The sequence below is a fragment of the Chlorocebus sabaeus genome, chromosome 11 (assembly GCF_047675955.1).
Source record: "Chlorocebus sabaeus isolate Y175 chromosome 11, mChlSab1.0.hap1, whole genome shotgun sequence".
Lineage (NCBI taxonomy): Eukaryota > Metazoa > Chordata > Mammalia > Primates > Cercopithecidae > Chlorocebus > Chlorocebus sabaeus.
In genome coordinates this window covers 106,847,213-106,866,971 of record NC_132914.1, presented here as the reverse complement: position 1 = coordinate 106,866,971, position 19,759 = coordinate 106,847,213, and the positions used below count along the sequence as shown (strand labels likewise).

Here is a 19,759-nt window from a genome sequence, read left to right as displayed (position 1 = left end):
AGACTTGCCTCACTGCAAACGCTCAATGCCACCTGCGGACAGTGCAACACCACACTGTCCCCAGTGCACACCCCTCCCCCACTCTCCAAGCCAGCTCCGTTTCCCATTTACACCTCAGCTCAAACATCACCTCCTCTGAGAGACCCTCCTTGACCACCTGGTCAAGCTGGCAACCTTCTGCCCCGGCCACTGTCCCGTCACCACAGCAGTTCCTTCACTGTCATGACTGCTCCGAAATTATCTTGATGAGTGGTTAGTGTCTGTCTCTTCCACCAGAGTGCAGGTTCTACTGTGTCTGCATGATGGGACACACAGTAGGCACTCTGGCAGGTGGTCAGGGACAGAGGTGGGGATAACGGGCCTGGCCTGAGGCCCTTATCCATCTACCTTATTCCAAATTCTACTCTAGGTGATGAGATGTAGCAGTGGAATGTGTGTGTGTGTGTGTGTGTGTGTGTGTATATACATGTGTGTGGGGAATGTGTCCTGCATACACACACACACACACACACACACACACACACACACACAGAGCTCCCCCCACCCACCTCCCCTCCTTCTGAAAAGTGGGCCCAGAGGATGGGTCTCCTTTCAAAATCAGCCCGGCGCAGAAAAACGGCTGTGACAGCACAAAGCCGAGATGGAATCAGCAATGGGCCCGATTGCCTGGTGACGGTTACAAATGATCTGATGTGGAAAAGACGGGATCAGATGTGCGCAGAACAACGGCTGCTCCGCGCCCCCACATGCCAGACAATGGGCTGCTGGGCAGGCGGGCGGGCAGGTGACGCCCAGTAGCCCAGGATAGGCTTAGCACAGAGCGGCCCTTCCTGGGGCCAGACACTCCCCGAATGCCCAGCATCTGGGCAGAATGTTCCCACATGGGACCAAGTGTTAGTTCTGGGCAGTTAGATGTCGGCTGAATTTTTGTCAGACTTATTTCCAAATACTAAAAGATGAACATGATTTTTGTAATGAGGGGGAAAGAACCTCCTCCCACCCAGCCCTCAGCCTCTGCACTCAGAGCCTCAGAAGCGTAGGGGTGAGGGGGTTGTACACAGCTTCACGATGACCACTGGACGTGGCCCTTGCCCTACCCCCAGGGGTTGGTGGGGGGGGGGGCTCTAGACCTGCACTCTCAACCACCGAGTAACAAACATCCTCGTACTGTGATGTGACCACAGCCCTGCGTGAGAAGGCTGTGTCCACAGACTGTGTGGCTTGCCCAGGGTGTACAGCAGTGAGAAGGCTGTGGTCTCTGGTCTCTCTGGTCTCTTTCTGCTCCAAGGCCAGTAGATGCTCAATAAATCCCACCTGAACAGACAGAGAGCTGGGCTGGGACCTTTATTTCCCACACTCCCTGCAGGGTCCAGGTTCACATTCCAGGGTCTCTCCCCGCTCTTTTCCCTGCAGTTTGCCACCTCAACCCAACAAACCCCTCCACACACCCAGAACACCCAGGCCTCAGAGACCAGAGGGGCAGGGCTAGCAGCGAGGGGGCAAGAGCCTCCTCTGGGCCCAGCGTCACCCACCAGGCAACACAAGCCCCACCCCCAGTCTGTGTCATGGAGGCTCCAGGGCTGCATGGATAAGGGAGAGGCCGCTCCTGCAGGAGGTCTGGGCAGGGGATGGCTTCACTGAGCAGCAACTGTGTGCCAGGTGCCACGCCTCAGCTCACATGGAGCTGGAAGCCCTTGAGTGTGAATACATCCACGCCTCCCATTCTCCAGCAGGGGCAGAGGCTCCGAGAGGAACAGGATTTGCACCTAGTGGGGTCAGGATTCGAACTAGGTCTGCTGGACTCTAAAGCCCAGGGCATGGCTGTGCTGTGGGAGGGCTGGATTCCGAGTGGGCACCCAATGTCCCACAGGACCAGCTGCTCCTGGGATAGGCACTGGGTCACCTCTCCAGCATGCCAAAGGGGTGATCCTGCAGCCAGTTAAGCTACCCCTCCCACCACCACCACAGCATCCTAGTAGCCCTCATTTTCCAGACCCACAAGGCACTGCCCCTCTGGCTCCTGACAGACAGTGTCTAGGAAGGGCGAAACAGCACCTCAGCTAAGGCAAAAACCCAGAACTCAGTTTGAACCCTGGCTCTGCTAGTCACTAGCAGGGCGGTCTTGAGTAAGCCACCAAGTCCCTTGGGGACTCAGTTTCTCCATCTGAATCATGGAAGTAGAAACCACACTTTCCTCACCAGCCGTCGTGAGGATGAAGTGGTGATGAACACGAGCAGTGTAGCACTCGTGAACTGCCCCCCCAGCTCTCACCCCACGAGATGACAGTGACGGGCTCAGAGGGGTGAAGCGATTTGCCCACGGTCACACAGCAGCAGGGGAGGAGGCCGGGGATCCTTGAACCCCAGGACTTAAACCCCAATTCCTTCCAGCAGTTTATCCTTTAATACCAGGGACAAGGCCCCAAACGTGCCTTGAGAGTGAGAGGAGATGCTCCAACGAGTGCAGTCACCAAACCCTGCCTGAGCACCTGTGGTGTGCCAGGCTGCAGGAGCCCAGAGAAAAATCAAACACGGCCAAGATGATCAGACACACGCCCACGCAACCCCAATCCCGGGTCAGACAAGAGCTTCAGGGGGCCCACAGAAGAGGGGTCCTTCCGAGGACAGGCTGTTTCCCAGAAAAAGGAGTATCTGAGCTCCTTGTCTGTGTGTCCTGAGGGCAAGTGCGGCGCCTGGCATGGAGCCCAAAGGCACCAACGGGTTCAGTGAGTCTGATGAGGTGGGCCTTGTGGCACTAAATGAACGGTGTGAGCTGGAGGAACCCTCTCACCCCTGGGCAGGCGCCAGAGGTAGTACCTTGCAGGCAGCCACTCGCCTGCAGAATCTTCCTCACCTCTTTGGTTATCCCATTTTAGTGGAGGGGCGGACCTGAGGCACAGAGAAGCAAAGCTACATGCCCAAAGCCATCTGGTGAGAAACTGGTGGAGCAGGGATTTGAATCCACATTCACCTGGCTCTATAGTAATCATCATCACACCAACAGCCCCTCAGCCTGAGGAGAGCCAGCCTGCAGGGTAAGAGTGGGCTGTTTGGCTGGCGTGGGCAAGGGAAGAGTGGACGCAGGCTGGAGGGGTTAGGAGGGGCCTCGAAGGCAGACTGAGGCCTTGGCACACCACCCACAGGCAAGAAGAAGCCACAGAGAAGGCGCAGTGGTCATGGCAGGGACTTTGGAAGTGGCCTGTCCGGGTTCAATCCCCAGCTGGCTCCCCTACGTGCTAGCTGTGCAGTCTCAGGCAGGGCAACTACCCTCTCTGTGCTTCAGCTGTCCCATCTGTAGAAAGGGGCTCATAATATACCTACCTCACAGATTGGTACAGTGGAATTTTGGCACACAATGAATTGAATGTGTTTATTAAATTGAAAAGATGAAAAACTGAAAGCTGGTAGAGGGAGTCAGTGCCCAGTCAGGTTTGGGGACAAGCTGGCCGCTAGGCCTGCTCCCGCATTTTGGTCCAGGTGGGTGCCAGGCCCGGAGAGCAGAGGTGGCGGCGGCATCTCCCAGCCTTGCTGGGGCATGCGCCAGCATGTGCATGCGTGCGCGCGTCTGTGTGTGTTGCTGCAGCGGCTTCTATGCAAACATGTTAATTTGTTTTCATTTTGTGTTTTTTTTCCCTCGCAGGATAATTGGGTGAGTTTAAAGTCTTGGCGAGGCTGCTGATTATAGCTATTTGGGTGGTGCCCTCGTGGGGCTCGGGCCCTGCCTCCTGCCTCTGGGAGCGAAGGCGGTGGCTGGGGGTGTCTTGAGGGGCTCGGGGAGATGCCACTGGGTTCCAGGGGCTCTTGCTGGCCGGGGATGGGGAAGGCAAGCCATCCTGAGACCCCCCCAGCATGCTCCTCACCCAGACAATACAGGGTCATTAAAGGGCGCAAATCTGCCCATACCTTTTTTCTTTGCCCTGTTCGCTGCATTAAAACACTTGTGATGTGTTTGCCAATGTCCAAAAGAAAAATAAAAACTAGAATTCTACCTAAAATTCTTACTGTCTGTGTTCTCTTGGAGGAAAAACCCAAACCTGGCAGTGCTGGAACCCCTGGGCTCATGTGTCCTGAGGGTGGCTGCAGTGGCTTTGCTCCTCATGTTACCTGCGTGGTCCCTGGATACCTGAGTTTTCCGCCCTGGAGAAGGCGTGGGGCTTTGGAGTTGGAATGGCCAAGGTGCCCTGGGCAGCCATGTGACCTGTCAATATCTGGCTGTCTGAGCCTCTTTTTTCACCTGTAACCCCACTGCCTCATCCTGGGAGGACTGAAAGGAGATGGCAGAGTTTTCAGGAGCGTAGTAGGGGTTCGGTTAGTCTTAGAGATGGGACGGGAGCTCCCTGCTCTGTGGGCATCCCACACTTGACTCCATCCTTGGACGTGTAGCCCTGTCACTGACCTGTTTGTATCTGTCTCTCCTGCTAGGTGGGAACTAGGTCTCTGAGGGCTGGACTGGATCTTTGGTTCCGACTTCACTGAACACCTACCATGTGCCACACTGTGCACGAAGAGGTGGGAGAGAGGTGAAAAAGGCTTGGGTGGGGCTCTGGAGATGAGCAGGTATCAGACCCTTAGCCCTGCAGAGAAGGCACACCTGTGGGTACATGAACGTGTGTGTGCTGGGGCAAGGGACGGTGAGGGTACACCTGGCAGATGCCCCAGCCTGAGCAAAGGCACAGAGGAAGGCACTGCCTGGCAGGTGCAAGCTCATCCCAGGTGGCTGGAATATACTGCAGGAGGCCAAGTGGCCTTCATCCTGTGTGGCTCTGCTCTCCCACAGGGCTGGGTTCATATAAAAGGGACTCCGTGTCTACAGTGGACTGCTACCGACTAGGCTAAGTGGGGATTCGGAAGAGACTAAGGGCTGGGCCTCACCAGAAGCCACAATCCCCGTGTTGTCTCTTTGGGACCCTGGGACCCCTGATGAGTCACCTTAGCTCTGATCCTCACATTGTTTACATGTAAAGTGGGCTGTGGCAGGGACCCAGTGGGACAGTCCCCGGTGTATGCTTATGCTCCTGAGAGGGACTTCAACACCCACCACCCACCCACTGCTGTAGCTCATATTCTCCCCATCCCAGGAGGCAGCAGGAATGCTGGGAAACCCCAGCCTACGTGTGTGCGGGCCGAGTATGCTCAGGTACCAAGCTTAGCACTTTACCCAGGTCCTGGCACATCCCCCAGTGCCCCTCGGGCGGGTTCTCTTTCATTTCCATTTCCCAGTTAAGGAGATCGAGGCTCGGAGCAGGTTGAACAGGATGGTAGCCCTCAACAGGGCCCTGGGCTTGTTCATGAACGCCCTGCAGCCACCAGCCCGGAGTCCGGTCACGACTGAGGGACAGGACGGACACTCAGTGTCCACCCAGGGAACAGAGACACCTGAAGACTTCCTGCTGGTTTCCGCCCAGGACTTTGGTGGTGGGGTAACCTGGAGGCCCTGTCCCCAGCACCTATCTCTGCTCTTCCCCCAGCCCACCCTGGGGAATGAGCACCCTGAGTTGCAAACCTGGACCCCCGGGGCATGACACAAAGGGCAACTCCACAGACAGAGAAAGCTTTGGAGTCGGCCGCATCCCCACCCCATGACCACGTGCCAGCATGGCCAGTCACCTGTCCTCCCTGAACCTCAGTGTCTTCCTCTGAAACGTGAGACTACTGCCCCTTGTGTGAAGGGTGGGTGGAGCGCCAGGCTCAGAGCTGGCACACAGCAGGCCCACAGCAATCCATGTTAATGGCTGCCTGTGGCTCCTCTAGCAGCCAAGGACCCCCAGGAAACAAGAGGAAGACACAAAATAGTGAGAGAAGGAGGCAGAGCTGATGATGACAGGCTCCCTGGCCGGTCCCTGGAGGTGTCGGCCAAACCTCTGTGGAGGGCTCAGGCCTCCACAGTCACACGGGGTGGCAGCTGGCAGCACCCCCTCCCCCTCCGAGAGGCACACAAAGGGGCCTCTATTCCCACTCTGAGCATTTGTCCCTGGCCGGCCAGGCTGCACCGCCCTCTCCCCACTCTGCTGGCCGCCCGGCCCGGCTCAAGCTCACACAAAGGCCGGTGTGTCCCAGCCTGGCCTCAGAAGACCCTGACCACAGAGTTGGAGAGTTCAAAAGGGCCCTGAGGAGGGCATGTAAGGTGTGGCAGGGCCGCGTACAGTCTCTACAGGGAGGGGGCTAAGGAGGCACAAGAGACTTGGGATCGAGGAAAGTGGGCAGGAGCTGTCTCCAGCATCCCCACCTCCCAGCCCAGTCACCTTGGGTTAGCTTGGACCTCTGCTTCCTCATCTGTACAGTGGAGACCATCATGATTGCACACCCAACTTTCTGGTCTGTCAGAGGTCTCGTGAGACAACATGGGGCCTGGTGCACAACCACACCCAGCACCTCAGAGCCAGGTGCAAGGCAAGAGTAGATGGGGGTGGGCGGGAGTCCCCTGGGGCCTGGCCAGGCATGTTCTCAGCATCTCCCTCCTCAGTCCTGCCCTGGAAGCCAAGAGGACCCAGGTCCTGAGGGAAGGGGGAACGGCACCTGCTTCTAGACCACTCCATTCTCACCCTCCACCCAGCAAGGTCTACATCTGTTGATTCTGACCATCAGGCCAGGCCTGAGCCCCCCGCTGCTCCTGACCCATCTCCAGGCAGTGGGCAGACATCAGCCACTGTTTACCAAACACCTACTGTGTGCTGGGACCTGTAGACATTACATCTTTTTTCAGCCCCGTGGCTGCCCAGGTTGGGTGCGGAAGGATGGTACAACAGTTACAGGCTCCATAGTCAGTGATTCGGGGCCAAATCCTGATTCCACCACTTCCTGCTGTGGGACTCTGGCCTCACACTCTGCTAAGAGGGGCAGCTCAACCTCACAGGGTCTGCGCAGCAACCAAATGGGAAAACAAAACCAAACCATGATGCCCCCAGGCCCCAGCAGGCTTGAAATCCTGACCGCTGGGCTGTCACCCTCAACTCACAGATGAGGAAAACTAAGGCCCCGTGCTTGGCAAGCAGGAGGTGGACCATAAACCTTACGAATCATTCTAGGAGAAGGAATAGGGATTTGAAACCAAGTCTGGTGGACTCTGAACTCCTTTTCTGCTTGAAGGTTTTGCCAACTTTTTTTTTTTTTTTTTTAAAGCAATTTTTTCTTGTTTCCCAGCTCAGCTTGTGGGTCACGCGGCCTGCAGAGGACGGGGAAGGAGGCCCAGGCCAGCAGCCTGACCCATCTCCCTGGCTGACCCCCAGGAACCCTCGCCCTGCCACACAAAGTCCCCCTTTCTCCCTCCCACCAGCTCAGGGCGGCCAAGTGAACAGCAGAATACCAAGTAATTAAGCCGGCGCGCACCATCCGGGCGCCCGGGAACACTGTGGAGTTTCCCTTTTATGTTTATAGCAATTGTATGAAAATGTGCAACATGGAGCAGCACCAGCTGACAAATGAGACGAAACAGACAGGATTCCGGGCCGGCTTTTTTCCGGGCCTGATTGGCATTAATTGTGAGCGTTTACAAAGCACAACTCGGCGCCTGACATTTGCTTCAAGCGAACGTTTCCTTCTAATAGTTTTAATGATTACAATGGGAGCTGGTGATCACTACAGGCGGGGAATGGGCTGCCTGGTGCCTGGCCTGGTCTCACCTAGGTCCCAGGAAAGGGGGATGTTTCCTGGGTCCCACTTTCCCCTGCTACCTGCTACAAGAGGGCTGTGCAAGGTGCCCAGCCTTGGACACTGGAACCCCCGCTCTGGGCCTGGCTGCCGGCACACACAGTTGGTAAGGCACACGGGGCACCCACAGGGTGCAGACCCAGGGGAGGGAGAGGGAGAGGAGGAAAGAGCAAGCAGGACTTGGCTGGCCTGGCTCTAAGGCTGGAGTACCTCGGTTTCCTCATCTGTAAAATGGGGGTAGGAAGTGCCCCACAAATGCTGGCTGCTATTTTCTTGCTGTGTAACCTCGGCTAAGCTCCTTCCCAGCTCTGGGCCAGACTCTCCTCACCTGAGGGGCAGGGACTTGGCCAGCTGGAGGTGCTCAGCCCAGGGTTCCAGTCCCAGCTCTGGCCTCTTTTCAGCTGCCTTGGGAGAGTCCCTCAATCTCTCTGAGCCTCAGTTTCCCCCACTTGTAGAATGGAGTTCATCATTCCCACAGATCGCAGGGTGGTTTCCGGATGCCAACGAGAAAGGGAATACAAATCCTGAATTCCTGGCAAGCCGTCTGTGTCTCGTTTTTCTCTCTGGAAAGTCCTCCAAATACCTCCCTCATGCATTCCTTCACTCACTCGTTCATTCATTCATTCAACATTGGGTGTCCCGATTAGAAACTTGGGAAGACATTAGTGTGCAAAGCAAAGGATCCCTACCCCCACCTCATAAGGGAAGAGAGATGACAAGCAGAGAAGCACTTTACATCCAGCACCCCCATTTTACAGAGGGAGAAACTGAGGCACAGAGAGGGAGGACTGATAGTCTGAAGTGGCCCAGCTGGGATGGGGTGGCATAGGAATCGAACCCTGGCAGGTTGCTTCAGGTGAGTCCTCTCAGAAGCTCACACAGGCCCTGGGGGAAGCCTCATCTGAGGGCCTCAGGAGGCGGGCTGCTGGCGCCCAGTGTCCTTTCCATCTTGGGTGGCATTCATCTGCAGAGCCAGGCTGGGCACCAGGGCAAGAGGCACCTCTGGGAAGAAGGGAGTCTGTGAGGCCTGGTCAGCCCCATCCTCCTGGAGTTGCGTTTCTTGGGTACAAAGGGGACAGGAGGCGCCTCGTCCTTGGGGTCCCGTGATGTGGTTCTTCCACACGTTTCCATGAACACTGTGCAGTGCCCATTGCACACCAAGCCTTGTCTCACAGGCCATGCATACAACGTCAGCCAGGTAGCTGGAAAAGGCCAGGACCTGGTACTTGAACCGTGGCACGGCACGTGCCAAGGCCCAGAGCTGCGAGAGATCTCAGTGGGTTCAGGAGCTGCCAGCAGTTTGCTGAGGCTGTCCCAGCCTCTCTGCAGTCAGATCTCAACTTCTGGGTGGGTCCCCTGGGATCCTCTCATCTCTGCCCTATCTGGCCTTGCCAGGACCACCCTGCAGGAAGCCCCTGGGGATGGGTCGCAGCTCTGTGCTTGGTTCCAGCCAGAAAAACCTTGGCAATTGTTTCTTTTGGAGTTAGTTTGTGGGGTGGGGAGAAAAAAAAAGGGGGATTTTTTTTTTTCTCTTTTGCATATGGTGGCACAGATGGGCCCATGATCCATAAAAACTGTTTGCAATTAAACTCCCACTTTGCATGGCTGGATTTGTCAGTTGTCTGAACCGGGAGTGGGGAGCTCCACACTGACAGGAAGACAGGACGCGGGATAGGGCGGGGTAAGAATTCAGCAGGAGGGGCAGAGGCCCAGGACCCTGCTCTGGGCTTGGGGCCCGGGCCGATGGGGCGTCACGGCAGCCCTGCCAGCTCCCTCTCCGGGCATCCCCCAGCCTTCGCCAGGAGTAGGAGCACAGCCAGGCAGCTGGGGTGGGGCTTGGCAGGGCTTCCCTGCCCAGTAGGGACTTGGCCAGTGCTGGGTGCCCTGACTGCAGGGGTAATGGTGGTGGAGAGAAAGGAGCTAATCACCAGTATGCCCCCGCCAGGGACTGGGCCTGGGACCCAGGACAGAAGGAGGGTGGTTGGGTGGGGCAAGCCATAATGGGGGTTTGGTGGGCAAAGTGCAATGGCAGGTTCAAGACTGAGGTGCCAGAACCTCTGGCCTAGTTGGCAGAAAGAATCTACAGTGGTGCCAAGAAGGGCTGCCAAGGGCCAAAACTGGTTCCTTCCTCACCCCCAGGGAAACCGACCTCGCCTCCTTATGTCCCTTTGAAAGCAGGTAGGGAAATCAAGGCAGGTACTAAGAATATCTCAAGGGCCTGTGCTTCTCCTGCCCAACCAATGGGCTGTCTGCATTTGGGAACCTTTTCAGAGGGCTTCCAGAATGGAGGCTAGGGGACTGCACTCCTCCCACCCACCCCGGGCTCAAAATGCCAGCTTGCCACCCCTGCTGCTACCCTGGGACGCTTGCATGTTTGGCTTAACAAATGCATCATTTGGCTTTGGGAAATCCTGAGATTGCTAATAATTGTTCCCTGATGAAAAGAAATAAGGCCCTGATACCCCCTTCCCCCGCTCCCTCCAAGCTGGGAAAGAAAAGTCATAAAAATAGCTTGTTATCTCACCTATTGAGGCTCTGACTGGATGTTACTGCTAATTGGGTATAACATCCTTGTCTTGTTCTCTCAGAAGCTAAATCAAGAAAGCGCCACTGCTGTGAACTAATTATATCTCCGGCCTGCAGCCTGCAGCTTGTCTCTCCCTTTATTGAGTTAAAAAATGGTCACGAACCTTCATCTTTCATCCCCCCAAGCACTGGGCCCACACTGCCCGCCAGGCATGGCTCGAAAGGTGCAGACAGTCAAGCAGGAAGGTCTAGGAGGGGTCCTGGGGACAGGCAGCAGGGTAGGGGAGTGGTGAAAGGGAAGCCCTGTCCCAGGTACCTGCCTGGCCCCCTCTTCTGCCCCTCACTGCCAGGCCTGGTGTTCAACTCTGCCTGGAGATGGGGACTCTGGTCTCTCCCCACCTTGCAGCTGGGCCCCTGGAGAGGTCAGGAGCATTTCAGTCCATGGAGTGGTCATTCATTTATTCATCCAATCAATACTTCTTGGATGCCTACCTACTGTGCACCAGGCACTGTTCTAGGCCAACGCTTCTAGTAGACTGAAGGTAGCTCCCCTAAGCAATCTCACCCGGGGTTCACAGAGCTGTTGAATAAGTACTCTTACATGGGACCTCACTGTTACTCTGCTCAAAGAGCTGCCAGAGCTCCCTACTATGGGAAGGCAAAGTCCAAACATCAAGGCCAGCCCTGGCTCCTTCCACAGTCCTCTCTCCCCACATTCTGGCCACATCTGGCTACACACTGCTCGCTTAGTAAACACTCTCTCCTGTCTGCCTCTGAGCTGCCTCTCACGCTGTTCCCTCCGCCCTGAAGTTCACCCTTTCTGGCTCTGCCTGTCAGAAGCCCACCAGCCTTTAAAGCCTGCAAATAAATGACATCTTTTCTGGGAGGGCTTCCCTGTCTGCCTGCCACCCACAGTCCTGTCCCAGGCTGTGAACTTTGACACCTGTGTCTGAATGCCAGCTCGACCACCTAACAAGTGTATGACCCTACTCTGCTTAGCTGAGCCAAGCCTCAGTTCCCTCATCTCTAAAATGGGTTAAGAATTCTCCCTGGAGATGCAGGGAGGCTCGCTGCAGGCGTTCTGCAGAATGATGAATGCGAGAGTGCCCAGGAAGGACCTAGCTCTCAGGAGGAACTCAATACATGCTGTTATCACCATCCAGACTGTCAGCGCTCAGAATCTGCACGGATGAACACAAGTGGGAGTTAGAAGAGGGTAACAGACCCTCCCACCTAAAAGGCTCTTGTGGCTTAAGAACAACCTGAATACACAGAGATCCCCTAGAATCCCTCGCTGTCCCCCTGGTCCTCTGAGCCACATGGAGATGGACCAGAGGCACCCTGAGCTCATTGAGGCCAGGCAGGCAACTGGTTTCAGCTCACAGGCCCTGCTGATTGATTGGCGCTGCCTGCCCAGAGCCCTGGAAGGAACCCAAGGTCAGGGGAAGAACTCAGCAGGGGAAGAGGGCAGCAATTGATTGGCAATGTCTGCCAAGGGCACAGCGGTGTAAGGCAAGCCAGGCCTGCCACAGATTTGCCATCCTTGACATTTATGAAGGACGCGGCTGAGTCTGGGTTGGGAGGGGTGGGGGAAGGTGACCTGCTGAAGGTTATGAAGCTCATAAAGGAGACAACTGGCCCAGAACAGGGTCCCCTCAGCCCCTGCTCAAGGATCCTACCATGCCCAGTACCCTTACAGGCAGTGAAGAGGCAAAAGCTTGTGTGGATAATGAAGGGGGTTCTGTGGGCCTACCGTGTGGCCCAGGGCTGCTGCTTTACGTCGTCAGGCTAAGTTTCTTCACATGACAGGGATAAAAACACCTTTCAGAGAGGGATATGAGGATTAAATGAGAGAACAAAATGCCAAAGCAGGAAGCTCAGTCTGGCACACAGCAGATATCAGTGTCCTGTGAATCTCATAATAGGCGAAAATGTTCAATTACAAGTGCCACCTCCTCCAGGGAGCCCTCCCTGGCTACTCTAGTCAGAAGTAATTGTTTCCACCTCTGATTTCCTTTAAGAGACTGGAGGTGGCCCAGGGCAGGGCTCACGTCTGGCTTGTTCACTGCTGTGCCCCCCTGCCCCTGGCACAGTGCCCACACACTGTGAATTCCTCCATTGTGGCGATTAACCCACATGCACTTGTTGGGTGGCTGAGCTAGTGTGCTCGAGGCCTCTCCCTTGGTACACGCCACCTTTCAGGGCAACTGGGGCTTGTTCATCTTCATGTCCCCAGCACCTGGCAGGGAGCCTGGCCCGGAGCAGTGAAGCTCTCTGAATGAACGGATGGATAAAGAGCAAAAATAGCAGTTCCTGTTTACTGCCCATTGGCTATCAGTTACTGCCAAGTCTCACAGCTGCCCTCTAAGGTGGTCCCTTGGCCCATCACAGATGAAGAGACGGAGATCTGCAGATGTCGAGGGGCAGGGCCAAGCCCTGCATTCAGGCCTGGGGACTTCATGCCGGGAGGCCCTGCCACCTCTGCCTCCCCCAGTGCCAAGCTCAGGCCTGGACTCTGTGAGGCAGCTGCCCGTGCCCTGGCAGCGAATCCTGGAGGAGACAGCTGGTGGCTGGACCTCCCTCCTCCTCCAAGGGAGGCCCCCCCTCCCCACAGACTCTGGGTCATTAAGTTCTGCGTCATTAAGTCCCCGTCCCCGGGAGCCTGTTCACAGCCAGTCTCAGCCTCACCCCCTGACCTCCCAGGCCTTTGTCCCCTGTGCCCTGTGCACAATAGCAGGGGCTCCCAGGGCCCCACACAGCTGCTGTGGCTGGGACGCTGGCTTGCTGTGGGGCCAGGACTGGCCCCGGCCTGTACTCAAGCCCAGCCCACCCAGCTCTGAGGGGCTCAGCTAAACCCCAGCAAGCACTCTGCACTTGCAAGCTCACCCCACCCACAAGCCCATGAGAAAGCTGTTGTGACTCTCCTGAACAAAAGAGGAAACTGAGGCCCAGAGGGGTAAAATGATTTCTCTGAGGACACAGCCAGTGGGAGTGCAGGAGCTCTCTCTCACCGGGTTTCAGCCCACGTCTGCAACTCCCAAGCTCTCTGCTGGCCTCTAAGGCACCGGGATCTTAACTGGCCCCTGCCTCTCAGATGCCTTCACTGGCCTCCCTCTTCCTCTGGGCCTCATGGCACCCTTAGCTCAGCACCCAATGCCCCTGCACACCTTCCTAGTTGATCTCCCTTTCACCTCCACCATCTCATAAGCTCCCCCTGCCATTCCTGCTCATGCTCCCGGGTCTCCAAACTCCATCTGCCGGAGACACCCCCATTTACTGAATGCTAGGCAGAGCCACTCAGTCCTCAAGGCACAGAGCACAGCCCCCTTTGTCAGGAAGCCCTCCAGGACCAGCTGCAGGTTTTCCCTCCTCCAGCCCTGCTCTGGCCCTGTCTAGAATTCAAGTTAACTACAGACTCATCTTACTCCCTCTAGAGGCTGTGGGCCGTCTGATTCCTTATCACTTAGCCACTGGGACGGGGGCGACAGTGTCCTCGCTCAGTCTTTACCTAATGCCTGGCTTTACCGAATGGAACCACGAGGGGGTGGGAAGAGGAGGGAAGCTGGAACCCTGCCTCTGCCTTCCCATCTCTGGCTGCCAAGGAACCTCATACTTCTGCCACTCCCTGGCTGTGTGACCTCGGGCAGCAAAGTATAATACCTTCTCTGGGCCCCTGCTTCTCTGCAAAATGGGGATGGTACCAGCACGTGCATTTCTTAGGGTTAGGATGTAGACTCTAGAAGGTACTAGACTGGTGACCTGTATCCAGGCATGATTACATGATTCCTGACTGTGGCCACTGGAGTGGCCAGGGCATGAGTTTGGGGTCAGAGAGACCCAGATGGTGGTTGCATATTGGCTGTGTGGTCTGGGCAGGTCGCCCCTTCCCCAGGGCCTCCGTTTCCCTAACTCTGAAGTGGCACTAACTCTACCCACAGGAATGCAAGCCCCCCATCACAGAGATCCCACCTTTTGTTTGACACATGCAGTAGGTACTCAGATATTTCTCAACTAAGCAATCAGGGGTCCAGGTGGAAGGAATCCATCCCTCTTCCCAGCCTCCACCCTCTCCAGAATCCTCCTCCCCACACCCAGCCCGTGCAGACTAAAATAGTCATTAGGCAGATTTCAAAAGATGTCAGTAGCTTATAATTATAGTCGACATCCTTCTGAGATAAAAGTGATTACCTTGGATGCAAATCACTTAGCAACCAATCAGGGCGGCGGGCGGCGCCCGCGGAGGTGACCGGCCGGCACCGCAGCCCTCCTCCCGCGGCCCGCAACGCACAGGCAGAGAAAGCGCACAATAGCTCTTGACACGCAAATGGGTTAACACAATAAAGGCGGCTCTGGCCGCTGCTGGGGGAGAGCAGCAATTCCCGGCCCGCGGGAGGTAATAAAGCGGCCCTTTTGTGAGCGCCTCCTCGTTCTCACCCCCGCCCTGAGCCCAGAGGAATCGCCGCCTGATTGAATTACGGTTCATGAATATGAGCTGCTTCGCTGGCTTCCTCCGGTTTGTGAGGGATGGGAAGGCAGAGGGGGCCGCAGGGAGGTTGGGGAGGGACCCCTGGCCAAGTCCCAGACCCCGCAGAAGGTCAGAAAGGAGCAACGAGTGCTCACCGGGTGGATGGGTGGGGGCTTCAGTGGACAGAGAAGCCCCTGGCAGAGGCAGCTGGTAGGGTTCCGGCCTCTCCCTGCAAATGGGGTCTTCAACCTTTGGCTCCAAGGGACTGAGTCATTCAAGGCTCCCTTCTGAGGAGGAGGTTAACAGTAGCCATGACAACTTGCGTTTATTGAGTGCTTACTGTATACTGAGTGCTGTGCTAGGCCCTCCCTGAATCCTCACCAGACCCTGCGCAGTAAGTGCTATGGTCGCTCCTTCTCACAGATGAGTAAACTGAGGCTCAGAGAGGCAAAGGTACTCACCCGAGGTCACACAGCCTGCAAGCAGTGGGCTGAGAGTACGATCCAGGCCCAACCCATGCCAGAGCCTGGCACCTAATCAGGAGCCACTGCCCATCACCAGGGCGCCTCAAGTTTCTCATCAAGGGGGTTCAGCAGCCCAGCCCAGTTCTGGTTTAGTCCAGAGCAGCCCTAAGGCTCAGAACGGACAAGGGATGGACAGCTTACAGGAATTAGACAAGTGAGAAGGATTAGTGGGGGTGGGGGTAGGGCCAACCTTGAGAGAGGAGACTGCTCCCAGAACTGAGGTGACCTCTTCCACGCTTACGGGAAGGGATGTCCAGGGTTACTGTCCTTGTCAAGGGAGATCACTGGATCCTCTGCCCTGCTTAAACCTTCCCCATCCACCTGAGGCTCCAGGACACAGCACCCACGGCTGCCTCTTTCCCCATCAGGCACGAGGGCCCACACACATCACTGGCTGCTCTGGGGCCACTCCTGCCACCCAGAACAGTCTTCTCACTCCTGTCTGGCACATTCCTATTTGTCCTCTTCGTGACTCATGTGGCACCTCTCCTCTAGGGCTTCCTGACCCTCAGGCTGGGTCAGGAACCTCATCTACTAAAGTTTGCCCTTGCCCCGTCTACATCCCAAGAAGGTCCCTGGGGTGGCCAGGGGCAGCCTCACCACCTCCCTCCAAGCAAGCCCAGAAGGGCAGATGACAAGGAGTGAGTTTCAAGCCACACCTTCCTTCCCCTAGTGCTGGAGAAAGGAGTTCTGGGGGTGAGGGAAGCAGACAGACCACAAGGCCGGGCGGAAGTTGTTACTCTGCTCAATGCTGACCTGTAGGTCATAGGAAAAGAGGATTCAAATCTGCCTTTCAGTGTGGACAAAGCATCTTGGTGGGGCCAGACTCCCCCTCCATGGCTGATAGCCTCTGATGCCTGCAGGGACCCCTGTCCAATAAGTAGGGGTGTCCCCCAGCCCCATGGGAGGAGGTGGTAAGACCCAAAGACTCTGGAGCCAGGAAGGCAATTCAGGGCCGAACCTCTGCAGCTGCCTGGCTGATCACCTGTAGCCCATCACTTCCTCTGTTTAAGCCTCAGTTTATTTATCTATAAAATGGGCCACAGCATATGAGCCGCTCCAAGGAGTAACTGAGATCGTGTAAAACGCCTGGCATATAGGGAGATGCTGAGAAAGCTGGCACTCCCTCCTGCTCATCGTCTGGCACGCTGATTGCCAAGCCCAGGGAGATGAGGGAAGGGAACAGAAGGAATTGCCCAATTCTGACAGCCTTTCCCTCTGCCTTGGCTGTGGAAGTGTAAATACTCGGCGGAGGGCCTCCAACTGCCTGTGTTTGTGAATCTCTGGCGCGCACTCCGAGTTTGTTTCTAAACTGGGAAGCTTCGAGAGGCAGCGCAAACAGGCCTTCTGCCCACCTCTCCCGGCTCTCCCCCAATCTGCTGTTGCTCCTCTGTCCTTGGAAGCTTGTGTGTTTAACGACACCATTTCAGCTGGAAATACCATCTCCCTGCCAAGCCCCCAAAAGCAACTCCACCGATATTTATTGACCTGTTAATCTAGCTAGAGAGCCTGGTAGAAGAGCAGGGAAAATGCTCGCTGCGGAGACTGGGGCCTGGCTTCTCCTAATGACCCAAACACACACTTTCTCTGCTCTTACCCCACCCCACGCTGCTGAAGCAATGACACAGTTTTCGAACCTTTTCCTAGAAATGTGATCACAGCAGTTTCACCAGCATCTGACACTGGCAGTAATTGCTGGAAGGGACCTAGATGAATCCCAGAACCAGCAGCAGGATGCTGGCTGGGGGTTCTCTGGGCCTTTGCAGGGAACAGGGCCAGTACTGGGGTGTGTGTCGGTTGGGGGGTGCCCTGGCAGAGACACAGTTTATTCAGACCTTGGTACTGATGGGCCTCACTTGCCCGCCATTCACTTAAGCAGCCTCACAATATGCTTGTTGAAATTCTCTCAAATACCAGAAGAAGCAGGGGGCAGTCAGGAGTTCCAGGTTGGCCAAGGCCCCTCACCTTGGGATAGAACAGCATGAGGAGCCCCTGGACTAGAGGGTGCAGCAGGCAGCAGCTCCTCTGCACCTTCCCTGGCTCGGGGGGGGGGGGGCACCCACATTTTCCCGAGCAGAAGTAGCCTGTTGGAGGGCCGGAGACCCACACCTCTCTGGGGACCCTGGGAACTTCAGCCTGCCGGCTGGGTACACGGTGGGTGGGGTTCAGGGAGGTCTCTTCTACAGTATCTCTTTTCAAAGCAGAAAGTTGCTCTGTCTGGGAGGCCTGAGCCCCCAGGCACTGCCAGGCTACATGGGCAAAGCTCTGAACACCTGTCCTTGGGGGGAGGAGCATCAACGGGGACAGCTGGCACTGCCTCCCTCCCCCACCTCATGGGGCGCTAAGGATTTAGGTCAGAGGACTGCAATGATGGGGGTGGGGGGAGTCTGCCTTCACCCCTCTATTACGCAAAGGCATCCCCTGGTTACCACGACCCTGGCCCCTCTGGCCTTGGGTCAAGGCAAGTGGTGTTGCCACGGCAACCCCGGTGACATCAGAAACTGAGCCTTGACGTCACGTCATGTCGTGCCCCTACTGGGGAACCTACCGTTCCTGCGAGTTATTTGTGGGAACGTGATTTGAACGAGGGCTCTGCTAAGGTCTAGCCCTATGGGGCACAAGCCTCAAACGTAGCCACCTGCGTTTCTGGAACCCCCAAACCCCCCTCTGAGATGATTTCCCTTGAAGATCTCAGAGGCTGCTCCGGAGACCCTCAACGTTTTCCCATCCGGGGTGCCCCCCCACCCCCCAGCCCTTCCAAGACACTGGAGTTCCCGGGGAATTTTCGGATGACAGAGCCGCTATCTTTGTTAGCTTTACGGGTGGGGTGACCTTTCCTCTCTGGCAACCAACCCGCCCAGGGCCCCGCGGAATCCGAACGGGCCCGCAACCTCCACTCCCGTCGGCTGGCTGGTCTGAACAAGTTGTGTTCGGAGGGAGAAACGGGGGAGGCAAGGGTTATCGCTGCTTCAGGACCCCCAACAGCCTAGGACCCCTTCTGTCCAATCCCGGCTGCCCGGACGCCAGAGGGTGCCCCCAGATCCAGCGCAGAACCCCGCCCCGCACAACTCACCGGATCAGCCAGGCCGTCGAAGGGCACCAGGTCTCAGCTACCACGACGCTCCGCTCGGCGGGTCGCAGCCATGCAGGAGTGGCAGAGGCTGCCTGAGGAAGCCCCCCTTGGGGGCCGATGCCTCTCTCCGGGTGGGAAGGGGCGCTGTCGGTGAGGGCTATCCGGGCGCCGGCCCGCGCCGTCCGAAGTCGGGTGGGGGGAGGGGGGGGCTCCGCTCAGCGGGGGTCACGCCCGCCCCGGACGGGGGCCGCGCGGGCGCTCAGGCGACGCATCCTCGCCGGGGCCCGTAATCGCCGCGTCCGGCGGGCGGCGCTGCGCCTCCCCTCGGGGCCCCGCTCAAGGCTGCAGCTCGGCCCGCGCCGCTCCCAGGGCGCCCTCTCCGCCCGCGCTGGCAGCCCGGCGGCCGCGGCCCCTTTCGCCAGCCCCAGCTGCAGCCTCTCTTTGTTGCTTCCTCTCGCTCGCCCGCCCGCCCGCGGCTTGCAGCCCCCCGTTCGCCCCGAGGTGGGGGGACTCTCTCCTCCGGGGGTTGCACGCACCCGCAGCGGCCCCGGCTCCTCGCCGGACATACACCGGTCCCCGCAGGTTGCAAAGAGCAGCGGCGAGAATGCACCGGCCCCTCCTCCTCCTGCACTGAGCCCCGGGTGTTGGGGGAGGGGAAGCCGGCGAGCAGCGGCGGCGGCAGCGGGCGACGCAAGCTCGGATGCAGCCTCGGGGGCCTCGGCGCTGAGAAACAGCCGATCCCAGTGGCGCAGGGCGGACACGGGGACGGCCCGGGGGACTGTGCACCGGGTGTGCGAGCTCGCGAGCCGCAGCAGGGGCCGCGCGCGCTGGGCTCTCACGCGCCCATGGCCCCGGGCGGCGCGCGGGGGCTCCCGGGGCCGCAGCCTCGCGCCGCCTGGAGCGCGTCGGCGCCTCGCCTCGTCTCAGGTCCGGGTGCCGCGCGCCGCGTCCCACAGGCAGCGGGCCCGGTTGTCCGCCTCCCCCGGCCGGCGCGCTCAGCCTCTCCGCGGAGCCGCCGGCCCAGCAGTCCTGCCCGCTGCTCCGCTCCGGCCCGACTGACAGGCGCGAGCGCCGGCTGCAGCCCCCGCGTCTCGTCCCTCGCCCGCCCCCCGCGGCCCAGCCCAATCAGCGGCGGCTGAGAGGCGGTTACCAGGGTGACGCGGCGCCGCGTCCTGCGGGGGGCGGAGCCGGGGGCCGCCACGCGCGCTTTTCGCGGCAAAATTCAAAGACCGGTAGGGCGGCTCTCCAACCTCCTCCCCCAAGCAGGGACGCGGCGGAACCTGCCTCGCGAGGACTGCAACTCCCGGCACGCTGCGCGCTGGCGCCGGGTGGAGGGGCTCCGACTGGGGGCTCAGGGCATGCTGGTTTTTGTAGTCCCTTTGTCGAGGAACTAGGGGTGGCAAAACCAGTGTCATTTATTGATCACATATTTGGGACAAGGCACTGTATAAGTGCATTATCAGCATTATTTCATTTAATCTTGGCAGCAATCAACGCTATAAGGAATTTGTTAAAAATAACAAC

General features: G+C 57.8%; 1 protein-coding gene across 1 annotated transcript in view; it reads right to left on the bottom strand.

Moving 5' to 3' along the window:
• Positions 1-19,301, bottom strand: part of FAM222A (family with sequence similarity 222 member A) — a 56,472-nt gene extending 37,171 nt beyond the window's left edge. Inside the window, exon 1 of the mRNA XM_008004643.3 lies at positions 18,236-19,301. The gene's annotated coding sequence lies outside the window, so the exon portion shown is untranslated. The remainder of the gene's footprint in view (positions 1-18,235) is intronic.
• Between the last annotated feature and the right edge of the window lie 458 nt (positions 19,302-19,759).